The sequence below is a fragment of the Antedon mediterranea genome, chromosome 4 (assembly GCF_964355755.1).
Source record: "Antedon mediterranea chromosome 4, ecAntMedi1.1, whole genome shotgun sequence".
Taxonomy (NCBI): Eukaryota; Metazoa; Echinodermata; class Crinoidea; order Comatulida; family Antedonidae; genus Antedon; species Antedon mediterranea.
In genome coordinates, this window is record NC_092673.1 from 8,058,410 (window position 1) to 8,074,249 (window position 15,840).

Genomic DNA, 15,840 nt, shown 5'->3' on the forward strand with positions numbered 1-15,840 from the left:
ATAAACTTCCTTGTATTTAAATTCATAGTACCAATTACAATTACCATTGTGTGCAAACAATGAAGTACGACCAAACTAATATTGTATAATGCTATTCATTGTGCACAAGTAACTGTACAACAAAAATCTTTTTGTATAAGGTATTGTGTGCACAAAAGTGAACTGGCTGTGTATGTAGTTCATCATGCATTCACTGTGTGTGAGTAAGTACAGTAGTACAGTCGATACAGTAACTAATTCAGTTAGATTATCATTATTGATGTACGGCATATGTATAGATTTTAAGATTTGCCTTTTATAACTATACGGTATAACACCATCGATAGGAACTCAATCATGAATTGAGAAGTATTTCACGTACAATATCAGGCAGTTCATTACGTGAATGAGGCATACCCAACTCAATTATGGTAAGTTGGCCATACTTTTCATCACTTGTTTTGGCATTAAACGGAATCAAAGTTGTATGGTTAGATTTTGCATAGATACAAGGCTGAACAAAAGAATTGTTTTAATGAAAAACGATAGTTGAAGAAACATTATTTATTTACATTATCTTGTTTTTTTATTATAAGACAAATAATACTTGAATTTTAACATTTTGTGTTGGTTAAAAAATGTTGTAAACTGTGTATGATTTTCATAGAACCTACCATTTTTTATGCTTAAAATTAAAGCGTTCCAATGGGTTGTTTTTAACGAAAAGTATGCGTAATAATAGAACAATAGTCAATGAACGAATCATCGCCATTTAAAGTTTTTTCTTTTTATCTTTCTCCGTTTATTATTGCAGATAAAATTATATTTTATTATAAAATTAATACATACTTTAGAATCTCAGTAATATCTGCAGCACATGTTAATTAAAAAACACAAATTGTCAATCTAAATGTAAACTATATAAACTTTATGTACTGCTTGAAATAGATAAAAATTATAATTAAATGGAATGAAATTAGGTGGTTAAACCGAAAGTATGCACAAACTTTCTATACCATTGTGTAAGATGTTAGATGTTACACGCGGTTACCGAATTTATTATCTATTTATAATCTATGATCAAGCTTGGTTCCTTTCAATTGTATTTCTATTATAGTGCAACAAGTCCAAGCCTAAGTTCCGTATATTTATACTATACATATTTTCCATTTTCAGAAACGAAAATAAGAGAGACTAACAAAACGACTATTAGACAACATGCCTAAATCAGGTACACAATGGGATTTAGTTTTACAAAATCAACATATTCTGCTACGAATAGGAAGAGGATTTGTTTTCTTCCTTCTGCGATGAGATGTTTAGAATTAATTATTTGCTTAACTATGACATATTTTAACAAACTTTTAACATATTGGTTTCTTTTATTCATCTATACTTAAACTCCTAACATTTCAAATGTTTTTGACATAAAGAGTAATAAATGAAATTATTGGCTTACTGTAACTTTTTCATCATAAAGTATTTTATTGTAATGATAAAACTTTCACTTTACACGCCCTGATACCATGGTATGTAAATAAAGATTTCACTGTATTTTTTCATGAGATGTTATTTTTAAAACAGTTCTGAAAGGTTTTAATGTGTAATTTTATTCTTCCTTTTCCTAGAAATATCTGACAAATCTTTTAACAAAATTTTAACATGTTTTTCAACCTGGTATGATGAGCGGCCTCTCATCAGGAAACTAAAAGTTTTGTATCATCGTTATATCGCAGAAGCTGAATTATACAATGCCACTAAAACGATGGACTTACTGAATCAATTAATTGATTCTGGACATCTAAGTTCTAAAGATCCCACTATTATGTATGATACCATAAAGGTCACTGAACAGTTTGGCATTGTAGACGAACTTCAAAATCACATACCATCCATTCCAAATGTTAAAGATGTTATAATTTCAAAATTCAGCCATCATCAACTACACATTCTGGATTTAGGAAATGTACTAAGACAACAGGATGTGATAAAAATTGATGGGTTATACAATAAACCACCAAAGAATTACCAAGATGCATGGGGACTTCTTATAGATCTACAATATGAATAAATCATTTGTAATCAAAGGGAAAAGATGGATGCATTTATTGACAACTTAAATGTTCTTAAACTACATCGACCTGTGCAAACTCTTACTAAAGGTATGTTTTTCATAGAACAGCATTCTGCATTTTATACATTGCATATGCAAGACAAATGGTATCTTTTGACCACCACGGTCATTTCTGCTGCCATGTTTGAAGCGCCCAAATTCATGATGTTCTCAATTCACATGGAACTTTCCCAAATAATGATTGCAGTAAAAAAACTTTTTATTTGAAAAATCCTACATTTACTATACCTATGTAATCTAGCTAGTAGCAATTATTATCATAATTTTAAACCCAAGCCTATCATAAAAATTTGTAAAACGACGGCACTCAACATACAAATTGTTTATGTATAAAATAACTCGCGTACCCTATTTAGTGCCAACGGATGGTTCTCTAAAATATAACGTTTCTACGTACAGCGCACTCCACATACAATACAGAGATGATAGAATGGTAGTTGAATATAATTGTGCCCATAAATATATGAACCCACTTTCTAACTATTGAGAAAAAGGTTACGTGCGATTTACTGCAATTTGTAGCGAACGCTAGTATTTATTCGTAAACAAAACCTATCCCACCTCTGCAGTCACAGATTTAAAACTGGATCTCTGGATACTGGTGTACTGGTATTTGTTGGGCATTGATTTATTGTATAGAGGGCGAGCGAACGCTAGTATTATTCGTAATCAAAACCTATCCCACCTCTGCAGTCACAGATTTAAAACTGGATCTCTGGATACTGGTGTACTGGTATTTGTTGGGCATTGATTTATTACGCCTGAGGGAATTGACACACACAAAGAAAAATTGTAATGTTCCATTCATCGGCAAGCAATGTTTGTATAAACGTATTTTACTATTTAAAATAGTATTTTTTAAATAATCTTGACCTGTCTTCCACATTATAATGCTGTTTTGAGGAATGAAAAACATTTTTTGTACAAGAAGATAGGTAAATGCCAAGCATTCTCACAGTATTTTTCAGCATCGACGGGTGTAATAATAAGAAAACAGGTTTACATTATGTGTTAAAAATCACTACCGAAAATATGTACCAACTTACTATACAATTGAGTACACATTCTATTTCTTTTTATTATTACAGAGGTTACGATACCCGTAAATCTGAAACGCAAAATAACAGAATCTGAGCCGAATCTTGCACCTCAAAAAAGACCTTGCGGTGAATCTATGAAAAAAACATCTTAATGAAAAACTAAAATCGTTTCAAAGGACTGTTGATGAAATTCTACAATCTTTACAAACTGTCACTTATGATGGGCCATCACCAATACTAAGAGATATTAATCAAAATCTACAATCTTTACAACCTAGTACTCTTATTGGCAATGTATCATCGGTACTAACTATTGAGAAGAATCTGTTATCATTACAAAGAACTGTTAACGAAAATCTGCAATCATTACAAAGTGGACCTACTCTCGCTAAAAGTAGCTCTGAACAAATGTGTATTGATGAAAAACTTCGATCATTACAGCGTTTTCTGATAGAACTTCAACAGAATTTGGCAATGTTTCCACCAAGCATTTGCTATTTCATAGGAAAACTTTACAAAGGTGAGGACACTGTGACAATAACTGATGAGAACAACTTATTTTTGATAGTGGAACGTCTTGTTGTTTTCTGCCGAAACTATGGATGCGAACTAAGAAAACTAGAACACAAATGTATAATATTTCATTTGGCTGTGCTTGATCCTATTGCGTTGGTGAATCTAAAGCAAATGGATCAAAGTGGAGAGCTTCTTATAAGATTATCAGAAATATTTGTGGAGGAGGAGCACCGGCAGATATTTCAAATAGAATGGACAACCTACATTGACAAAAACAAATACGAAGAAGCTCTTGGTTTACTTGAAAAAGAAGGTGAGAACATTATTTATTTTGCAATATTTCCTAAAATTATGCCTGATAACAAAAAAAGGCAATTTATTTTATAATTGCATTCTTCAGCCAAAACCTAAAGATGTTAATGGTATGTTAAATTTACAATAACAGTTTTTCAACAACAAGTAGGCCCTGTTTCTGCAGCTACTGCTGCTGCAAAAAAAATTAAATTTAGATAAAACATTTCAATGAGAAATTGTTGCAGTAAAGATTGAAAGAAAATATTGTAAACTAATCTTGCTTGCTTGAGATATGTATGTACACTGTATTATTAACCAATCTTGAAGGTTTTTTTTAAAGTGATGATCGATTGATTTTATTGTTATCTTGCTATATGTACTCACAGTAGTAGAACCAGTGGATTTACACCATAGTGCACCAACTGAAATATTAAATTTATTTATTATTATTTATTAATTTTATTATTTCCAGTAAAATTTAAAAATATAAACGTATTAGATTCACATAATAATTTCTTGTTTTGTTTGTTTTTGTTATATTTTTTTTATTTATGATATCTCATTCATAGCCATGGGTTTAATGTCATTCATTATAAGGTATTGGAAATTCATACACAAATATATCCTTCCTCTACTATTATAGAGACCACTGATAGTGCTTCTAGCTTAGGTGCTACATCAGCAAGCGGGTTTTTTTTCTGAATCCTTCAAACCCCCTCAGCACACGGTCCTGTCAATAATTATTGAAGAGGAACGTGGAGAAGGTGAACTTGTTGAATCAAAAATAGGTCAGTTTCATAATTGTAATTATTTTCATAATATTATATAAATACGAATGCTATGTTTTTAACATATCGCATCTAGAGTAGGTAACATATATTTTAAGAAAGTACATCTTGACAAAAATATTTTATTTAAAGATTTGCTTGAGGGATAAGCGGACTCAATGTGAATCAATGGGGGATACATACCTTATTACCTGTCTCAAACCTGCAACGGACTTAACTGTTATTATTGATTCAAACAAACAAAACTTGTATTAGCATGTAACAGTACAACTTTGTTGCATTGCATTTTTTTTTTAAGTACTGAAATAATTCATAATGGTCTATCATTACTTATATTGTTTGTTTCAATTTAGTTTTCTTCAAAAATCATTGCATCTTATTGCGCCATAATCAATTGCAATAATTTTCAATGAAATCAAATCAAGTATTTGATACATGGTAACGTATAGAATAATGTAGCGCGTAAAACAAAAAAAAAACACTATAGAAAACACTCACGTTGTAGGGTAAGATAGACTTTCTACCATAAGTTTCTACCAATTAGCTGGCTATAAATATTCGGATAATTTGTATGGGCCCTCCCGATTCATGTTGTTTTTATGTTTATGTATGTTTTATGTTTCTGTATCTAAATACAAATGTTTCGCATGTTTATGTGTAAGTCTATAGTTTCCTGTGTGTTCAGTATTTGTTCACAGTCAGGAATGTAAAATAGTTTAAAAATGTAATCAACGAATGTTCATATCACACAAATAAAATACCCTAATAATATAATAACTCTTTCCCGAAAGTATTATGATGATCTAAAGTGTCCTTTAATTTTTTATAAAATTAATAAAATAAATCACATTAGGCCTACTTTAATTTACTTTTATAACAAAAACAAAAAAGGAAAGTGCAAAAACCAGATGAGCAGGTACTGCAACTTGTTCAAAAAGGTCTTGCACTATTTTGTAAAACTCCATGACAAATTCAAAAATTCTTAAGCAAGAAATAATTATATTATGGCATTAATGAATCATAAATGAATACCAAGTTATATTTTCTTTCTTTATATTTCTTTCTTTGATAGAGTATTTACAGGAAAGAATCAGAACAGTTAGGTTAACAGGTGAGTTAATTTAGTTAATTTAGTTAATTTTTAGTTAATTGTATTTCATTGTAAAGCGATAAAACTATTATACCACTTTAAATAGATACAATGGAGTCATAAATATATAGTCTACATGTCAATTATAATTGTAATAATACAAGATGGAATTCAACTTGTCCTGAGTAGTACATGCTGTTGTTACTTTACAGGTAATGTACACAGACTCATGGGTGTTCTACTTTTAATTGCATACACAATCATATTCTATTCTATTCTATACAGGTTTTTATATAACGCCCTACAAAGAACAGAGCGCCTAACAATACTTAGTAATTAATTAAAAAGAAAAGGTTTAAGTTGACGTTTAAATAGAGGTGCCGAATTCGCTCCTCTCAAATCGACGGGTAGCGCGTTCCAGATCCGCGGAGCAGCAACAGAAAAAGCATTGTCACCAGCTTTCCGATTAGATCGTGGAACTAAAAGTCGGGTGGGATCATTAAAGGAGCCGCGAAGTCGACACCTGTAATTAAATAAAATCTGGTCACGGTTAAATTTAATTAAATCAAAAATGTACAAAGGAACAACAGAGTAAATACATTTATAAACAAAAACAATAACTTTGTACAAAATTATTTTTTTTTTATATGAAGCCAATGGAGATCTTTCAATAAACCATGCGAGGGCTTATCCCGTCTACACGCAAAGACCAGCTGCCGCCTTGTTCTGCAATCGCTGTAATCGTTTAAGATCAACTTCGCGGGCATCAAGCAAGAGCGAATTAGCATAGTCAAGGCGGGACAGGATTAGTCCCCTGACTGCATTGTGGCATTTTTATTTTATTTTTTTTTTATTCAATTTCCAGGTAACATACAAAAATCATAAACAAGGTACGGCATCATTCAACAAAACAGAACAAAAGTACTATCAGCACCTGCGGGTAACCAAAAGTGGATTAGTTCAAAAGAACTGCACTGTCGAGTGGCCTTCCCAACTAATAGTACGAAAAACGCAATAGACATAAAAACACAGTGATAGTCTAGATGAATTCGATATCAGTAATACATTTTTTCAAATCCCTTCTAAACCCCCCAAAGTTAAACAGGACTTTGTTACGAACTTCATGCGGGATACATTCCCATATTCGAGGGAAATTAACAAACAGGGAGTTTTTAAATGCATTAGTTCTAGCATACATGTGTTTAAAGGTGAGGAACTCTGGATACCGAGAATTAATTGTAAGGTATTCAAATATATCAAAATCAATTAAATTATGCAAACACTTAACTACAAAAATTATACTATGAAATTTCATTCTTTGAACCATATCTGGTAAATTTAGTATCTTAAGCCTGTCAGTGAAATCGCCTTCAACACACAATTTAGTAACCCGTCTTAATGACTTGTTAATAGCTATATTATGTTGTTTTTGATGTGGATCCCACACAGGAGCACCATATTCAATAACAGGTCGACATAGTGCATTAAAAAGTCGTAGTAAAATGTCGGTGTCATTGAAAACCTACAAACCGTTTGATAAACCCAAGCATTCTCATAGATTTCATCGATACATCATTAACGTGAGCAGACCATGTTAAATCACGTGAGAAGTTAATACCAAGATATTTATGTGAATTAATTAACAGCTTCAAGGGGATTGGATTCGATTGTATAAATAAAATGAGGGATATAATTACGTTTCCTAGTTATGTGCATGACTTTACACTTCTTTGCATTTAATTTCATTTTATTATCCTCACACCATTTGGAAATTTTACAAAGATCCTGTTGTAAGGTAAGTGCATCATGACGACTGAATACAGGTTTATAAATTACTGTATCGTCTGCATACTGCTTCATAACAGAAGAGGTATTTAGAGGTAGGTCATAAACAAAGAGATTAAATAGAAGCGTGCCTAACACTGATCCCTGAGGAACACCCGAGCCCACTCTATCCCAATCAGAATGCTCCTTATTAAGAACAACACGTTGGAATCTGTCACTGAGAAAGGAGTGAAGACACTTTAGGAGAGATCCACATACTCCCATGTTGTGCAGTTTCTTGATTACTAAATCATGGGGAACACGGTCAAAGGCCTTCTCCCAATCAAGGAATATTGCATCAATTACAGGAGGTTGTCTAACATCCATTGTTTGTGACCAATCATGATATAACGCTGAGGCCTGTGTAATACACGATCTACCTGGATAAAACCCGTGTTGCGTGGGACTTATAAATCCAAAAATTGAAGATGAAAAAGAATGTTATCTGCTATAATACGTTCAAAAACCTTACCTATAATAGAACATAGCGATATGGGTCGATAATTATTAACATCGTTACGATTACCTGACTTAAAAATAGGAGTGACATTCGCGAGTTTCCAATCTTTTGGTACAAAGCCATCCGTTAAGAACTTGTTAAACATTTTGCACAACACTGGGGCAATAATTGGAGCTGACATGGATAACATTTTAGGTGTAATCCCGTCTGGTCCAGGGGATTTGTTGGGTTTCAATGACAATAGAGCCTCGAAAATAGTTTTTTCAGTAATATTAATGTTATTAAGGGGAACAATATCTGGGTGAACACAATTACAGATCTCATGGTTAACATTGAAATTACGATTAGGTTCGTTAAAGTTTGACGCAAAGAATGTGGAAAATGCATTTACCGCATCGATATCGGAAACCAAGGGTATACAGTTAAAAACAAAGTTTTTGACTTGTCCAGTCTTACGCCTAGTCTTAACATAACTAAAAAAACGTTTGGAGTCAACATTTACACAGGCGACACTTAATTTCCTAATATATTGTAAATGAGCTTTTTTTGTTAGGTTTCTTAATTTATTACTAAACTTTCTATATTTGTCCATCTTACTTGGGTTATGAGGATGACGATAAGCCTCTTTTAGCATTCGTTTCTTTTTACGAGCCATGATAACCATTTCTTGAGTTATCCAAGCTGGCCTGTTTCCTTTTTTACTTTTGACTTTAGGGATACAATCGTTGATAGTGGCGAGAAAGAGGTCTTTAAAATTTTCCCACATTTCCTCACAGTCTGATTGTTCCAGGCACAGTCCCCAAGGAACCGCCCCCAACGTTGTAAAAAGATCGTCATGGTCACATTTACTATATTGATAATAATATCTATCTACAGGTTTAACTTTACTGCATCTAGCGTTAATATTAAAATAAACCCCAAGGTGGTCATTTGTACTGAGACCGGGATGACTTCTGAAATTACATACAATGTCAGGGTTATTGCACAAGACCAGATCAATAATGCTACTTTTGGTGTCAGATACACGAGTAAAAAAATCAACAAATTGTATAGTATCAAGTGGAGCAATAATTTCTTTAAATTTCTTATAAACTAAGGGACTATCAACACCGTAATCATAATTAAAATCACCAGTTAAAATTATACCACAGTACTTATGTAAAATAGATAGGATAAAATCAACGACATCATGGAATTGATTGAGCCAATCGTCATTTGAACTCGGTGGCCTATAAACAGCACATATTAAAACGTTAAAATTGTTATTTACAGTTATTCAATAATTTTGACCTCAATGTTAGTAGGAAAGTCAACAATAGAGGATTTAAATGCGTTCTTCAATCAATCAATCAATCAATCAATCAATCAAAGTAACATTTATTTCTCTTGTCTTTCATAGAAAATAAAAATCAAAGCTAACAGAACACCACCACCGTGTCTTGAACGGTCTTTTCTGTACACAACGAATGAGTCTGGAAACAGTTCCGTACTATCAATAGAGGAGTCCAGCCACGTTTCTGTGACAATCAAGATGTCCAATTCATCAATTGCGATACGCGCATGGAATTCTTCGATCTTATTCACCACACTTCTGGCGTTAAATAAAGCAACTTTAATAAGGTTAGTTTCAAAGATGGAAGAATCAGTTGATGTATTGCTGGATGCAAGTGACAATATACTGTTGTTGTTGTTCAATGAGTTGTAAAATGAATCCGATAGTTGTGGTAGGGAGCAGATGTTACACGCCCATGGATTATCTTGATAAAACACATAACTATCGCTGCTCATAGGTATGCACTTGATATGAAATATGTGATGACATTCACAGCAAATCAGACATTTTTTATTGCGTCTCGTCGTTTTAGCGCAAGATTCACATGAATTCTTCGTACTATTACCGTTTCCAATATGCTGGCTCTTGTTCCTATGCATCAGCTCTGGGCCTGGGCGAGGATGAATGTCGCCACTAACCAACAAACATAGGTTAAAAGTCGAATAATGATTGGCGTAATATCTCACAGGCCTACTTATATATCGTTTTCTTGTGGTGTTATTAATGCTAGCACATGTATGCAAAAAAAAGAGAACATGACTCACCGACACGGATGTTATAGTGAACATTTTCGTTATGATAGCTGAGTTGACGAACCAGACAATCAAATGAACCTGGTTGAAATATGATTGATCTCAGAAATAATGTGCAGAGTAATGTCATCAAACAACTAAATAGAGCCATTATGTTGTTAAATAAGGCAATTCAAATAGGTCCAGATATGTGTTTGTTGTACCGGTACAGCTAATCAACTAGCGAGCCAGTGTACTACACCGTACTACAGCAGCTGGTTTGGCGCGAAATGCAAATCACGGCGTGATCCGGAATTCCTTAGTTCCGATGGCACAAATACATCAAAAAACATCTAAAATTCACGAAATTGGACCACAGATCAAACATAAATACCATCAAGAATGTTCACAAGTGAAATAATAACGACTGGATACATCCAAAACACCAAAGCAAAGTCAAATTCACTAGGAAAAACTGAATTCCAAACACACTGAGGAGCACGATTAAAAACACGTCCGTGTCGTTCGAGTATTGAGAAATCCAAAAGGCATGCATCCTTAGTTATACATTTACGTATGCGCCACAAGTTACGAAGTTGGTAATTCAATGACTTGCATAAAGTATTTACTTAAGAGGACATATTTAAAGAGCTATCAAATATCACACCTAAGTTTTTAATACTTTTTGAAGGATGAATAATAATAATATTGTTATCTACAGTAATTTTAATTCAAGATCTGGTAGCGTGACACGATTATTTGCAAAACAAAAGAACTCGATTTTCTCCTGATTAACTGTAACATATTTCTAATCATTCATTCATTAATTTTGAATATGCAGGAAGTCAAATTTTTAAGTACATTTTGATAATCATTAACCATTTTTGGGTCAAATTCCATATACAACTGTATATCATCGGTTTATTCGTGAAAATAGACGTTACGATTACGAATGATATCACCGAAGGGAGAAGTATATAAGATAAAACCCAACGGTCTAACAATTAAACCTTGTGGTAATGAATAAAAAAAACATGTTCTTTAGAAAAATTGTTATTAATTAAGACTCTGGTACTACGATCTTTAAGGTATGTACTATACGAAGATTTAACCAAAACGTTGATCTAACCTTTGCAAAAATAAACCATGATCAACGGTGTCGAAAGCGGTGGACATGTCAAGCAAGACGAGGACAGCCTTGTTTTTATTAAGGGATCTTAAGATATCGTTTCTTATCTTTAAAAGGGCAGTTTTCGTACTATGATATCTGTTATAATGCGCTATGTAGGCCTACACTCGCTCATGTAGCTACTTCAAAGACAAAAGATTTTGCTCGTAAATTAACTATCGTGCAGATATTCATAGGATGCTAGTCAAGTCGCAACATTTTCCATTCGCACAGTTGCCTTACTGTGCGAACAACTGACTTGCATTCCTCTCTCTCTCATGTTTAAAAAGTGAAGGAACATAGAGGAAGATAATGTATTTTTAATGCATGAAATAACTGATTATCATTACAGTAGGTGGACGTTAAGGCATTCTTTGAATTTAAAATCGATAGAGGTTACAACTTTATTTTTTTATAGGGAAATCAGAAGATGTACCCCATAGAGTATTGGAAGAAGTATTAAGTAGATTGATAGTTGGTGAGTTATACTACAGTTTCGTTTATTAAAAACTATTTCAATGTAAACAAATTTAAATTGTTTCCTGACTATTACAATGTGAATTAATCTGTAATACATTTAAGAAAATATTATATTCATTGGATTGAATTGTTTTTAACTTATTAATAGAGGAATCAGAAGATTTATCTTATAGAAAAACACAATTGCAGGGAAAAAGACATTAGTAGATGGTGAGTATGTATAAACTTTGTTATTTCCATTAAAATTAAATTTATTGAAAGCTTAAAAAAAATTGATAACAACTCCAATAGAATACTTAACACTGCCTTCAAAAAAACGTAAATATCAGTTTTAGTAAATACGACAATTTGCTATTATAAAAATTATAAAATTTAGTAAAGAATAAAATAAAACCAAATATTGTAAATTACAATTATTATATTATACACTATTATTTACACATCTTACCTTCACAATCTTGTTTTATTGCCAGTTTAAAAAGTTTAAAAATTACTAATTGGTTTTCTTCTTTAAATTGTGATAGGAAATTTGAATTCTTACAATAATTTCACCAATTAAACTTTGAATTATTTCTTGTCTTATAATTGACACCCGCCTTACTTTTTGTTTGTGCCTCTGTCATTTACCTGCCAACCACTTGTTGAGTCCGAGGTTTAATGTTCTGTAAACAATTGTAGCATCTCATTCATGTTTATTTTATTTATTTATCATATTTATTCCATGTGATATCTCACCTATAAGAAATACTACATTTTTTTTATACTCAAAGGTTTTGAAACATAAACATTTGCATCACTACTAAAGTTATTTCAGTAGGGCCTACTATATACATACACTTCAGATCATTTGATAAGAAATGCCCGAATCCCTCCCGTATATTTCACCGCACTAACCATGGTTTTTATATAATCATTAGTGTCACTTTAATGTAACTGAATCCTCCAGATAAAGAGTTGCAATCTTTGATATTTATTTATTTTCTCAGTCATAGTGCTATGGTGATATTAACAATACCTGTATTTTTTATTAGGTGATCTAAGAGAATATGTCAGAACGAAGTGTAAACAAAAACAGATTACACGTATGTATGGTGCAGGTGGGTATAAATAAAATCAAAACTGTGTATGGTTTCAAAGTGTACTTTTATGTTATTCACTTAACTAAATAATGTGATTTGTTACTTGTTTACTCTTCTCTTTTTCAAACAAAAAACGTATTTACCAGATGCCCAGTAAGGCCAAACTATAATTGCAGCTGCCTATGTTCTTGTACAACAATGTTGTTATAAAGAATAATAGTATAATTATAATTTACATTTCAAAGGTACAATTATGCCAGATGAAGCTTGCATAGATGAAATATGTACAACGTTGAGGAGATGTTACAGAATGTCTGATAAGAGTGTATTTACAGATACTGATGTCATACAGTCATTAAGAAGGCGTGACACCTTTGAATTGTGTCAGAGGATTAACAGTCAATCAGAAAGAACAGAAGATATGGGTAGAATGTTGGCTCACTGTTTAATAATAACAGAAGATGAACATTCCTTGTTACCACAGGTTTCTGAATTATGCAATGATCATGTTGTACTAGGTATATCTAGTGAATTACACAAATTTACTTTCCAATACAATATTAAACGATTTTCTTTATTTAAGCGTATCACTTCATCATTTTTAATTCATCTACTAAGAAATGCACCAAAGCTTCAGATGCTTAATTTAAGATTTTGTTTGACAAGTGATACTTTAATGAATACTGTTACTAATCTATCAACCGATAAAGTTGTGTTGGAATTAGATTATTTTGATATCAGAGACAATGATCTCAGTAATATCAAGGGTAGCTCATTTACCATCTTACTGGCTATTGCCCCTAAACTAACACACCTTGAAATCTCTGATTGCTGTTTATCAGGTGCTATTGTGGAGTCCATGATCGATGAGTGTGTTACAAGAAAACTAGTTTTGGAATTAAAACATCTTGTTATCGAAGGCAATGATCTCAGTAATATCAAAGGTAGCTCACTTAATAAATTGCTGTCTATTGCCCCTAAACTTACATACCTTAACATGACAGATTGCAAACTACATGGTGATATATAGTTGATAGTATGACAAAACACTTCGCTAGTTTAAGAGGTTTGTTTTGGTATTAGAAGTATTGTAAACTGCATCTACGTTGTATTCTTCAAATGTGAATTGTGTTTCATTGTTTTAGATTTATATTAATATAGATATTCTTGTTGCTATTTCAATTAAAACACTGCTAACAGCACCAATTGATTTATGGTAACATTTTAAACACTGTAATACAATGCCAAATCAACCAAAGATATAATGAACAATTGTTATGTGTTTTTAGTAGGATATGTAAGAGTTTCAAGTTGGGTATACAAAAGGTGATTCAACTCCTGTAATGTCTCGCTGGTAATGCTAGCTCAGAAGTATGTATAAATAATAATAGTAGTGTAACGGCGTAGAAGTGTGTGTTTCATCCAAATTTTGTTTTTACACAGTAAGATCCAGACACAATACTTTGGCTATCAATGTTATCAATAAGAGTAGGCCTATAAAACCAATAGATGCACTGATTATGTTTAATGTATAAAACGTATTCCAATTAATGAGTTAACGTTTCGATCTTTATTTGATCATCATCAGGAATACACAACAATTCAAAGTCAATACTTTAGTTATCAATGTTTATAATGTGTAATAAGAGAGTAGGCCTATAAACCAATACTTCCAAAGAGAGACAATTATAACTACGGTACTATGTACACGTATGTAAATGCGATATAAACAATTAGCCATACAGGGTTCTTTGAGAAATAAATGGCACCGACCATTGGAGCTGTCAATTATTTTATGTTTGGAGTTTATTATTATTAGGCCTATCTATAATTGGTCTAGAGAGCCTTAAGATATTTATCCAAATTGTATTAGCAATCCGTCTAAGCCATTCCATGACACGTGTTTACGAATATTATTAATATTTCGGTTTTTATTAATATCATTCGATATTTAAAACTCATGTCAAGAAAATTAATACATTCAATTTGTTTAATAGTAGTTCATTTATTTATGTTGACGTGTCAAATAAAATAAGCCATTACACACATGTATTAAGTAAGGGTGACAAAAATTAAGATGTTCCAAAATTACTTTGAAATCAGTTGGTTTAGCAAGCACTAAAGTTAGTAGGCTATCATCCACAAACCGGGCATTAAACTTAATGACATTATTGATTTCTAGGTGTGCCTTTAGTTTCTGAATTGCTTTTATTTATACATTGTATTATTTATGTAATGATAGAAATGTGATATTAAAAAATATACGGTACAGGTAGGCCTATATATCAAGGTTATTAAGGTGTAATAGTAGGGGTCTATAGTGGTTTTACAGTGCAGTTGGTTGCCAATTAATAACATATGCAATAATATACTGATAATTATTACATGAACCTATCCATTGAAGTTAATAAGTTTACAATTTGTACTTGTGTAACTAACTTCTAGTAACCAAAAGCCTTATCAAGAAATAATTGGGTTTATTATTGAGTTATTGGTCACTATCTTTATATAACATACGGTATTCGTATTGTTGTTTATTGTAATTAATTATTAATGTAGTATGAATTAATATATACTAAAAATTATTGTTTATAACCTCAATCTGAATCTATGCTTGTTATTTTTCCTATCAACTGTATTCTAAAATATGAAAAAGGAATGTAAGGTAACAGAATCCAAACACTATTAAATAAATTCATCTTCTTCAAACTACTGTTTGAAGAAGTTGACAGCATGTCAACGAAACGTCACTAAGGTATTTATACCAGTTGTGTATGTATTTTTAACAAATTGAAAATATGGAACGCCGTTTACGCAACATTTCGATGATATGAATTTTATGACGCGATATGTGAATGAAATGCATCGATATGAATTGAATGGCGTGATATATGAATGAAATGTTTTGAATTGAATGCTTTGAA

The 15,840-nt window shown here is 32.0% G+C and overlaps 1 long non-coding RNA gene across 1 annotated transcript; it reads left to right on the forward strand.

Annotated features, from left to right (window-relative positions):
- Positions 1-4,539: 4,539 nt before the first annotated feature.
- Positions 4,540-13,278, forward strand: LOC140048000 (uncharacterized). Its single transcript, XR_011845023.1, has 7 exons — positions 4,540-4,751; positions 5,824-5,862; positions 9,525-9,745; positions 11,776-11,835; positions 11,986-12,047; positions 12,869-12,934; positions 13,162-13,278. It is a non-coding gene; the product is annotated as an uncharacterized lncRNA (long non-coding RNA).
- The last annotated feature ends 2,562 nt before the right edge of the window (positions 13,279-15,840 follow it).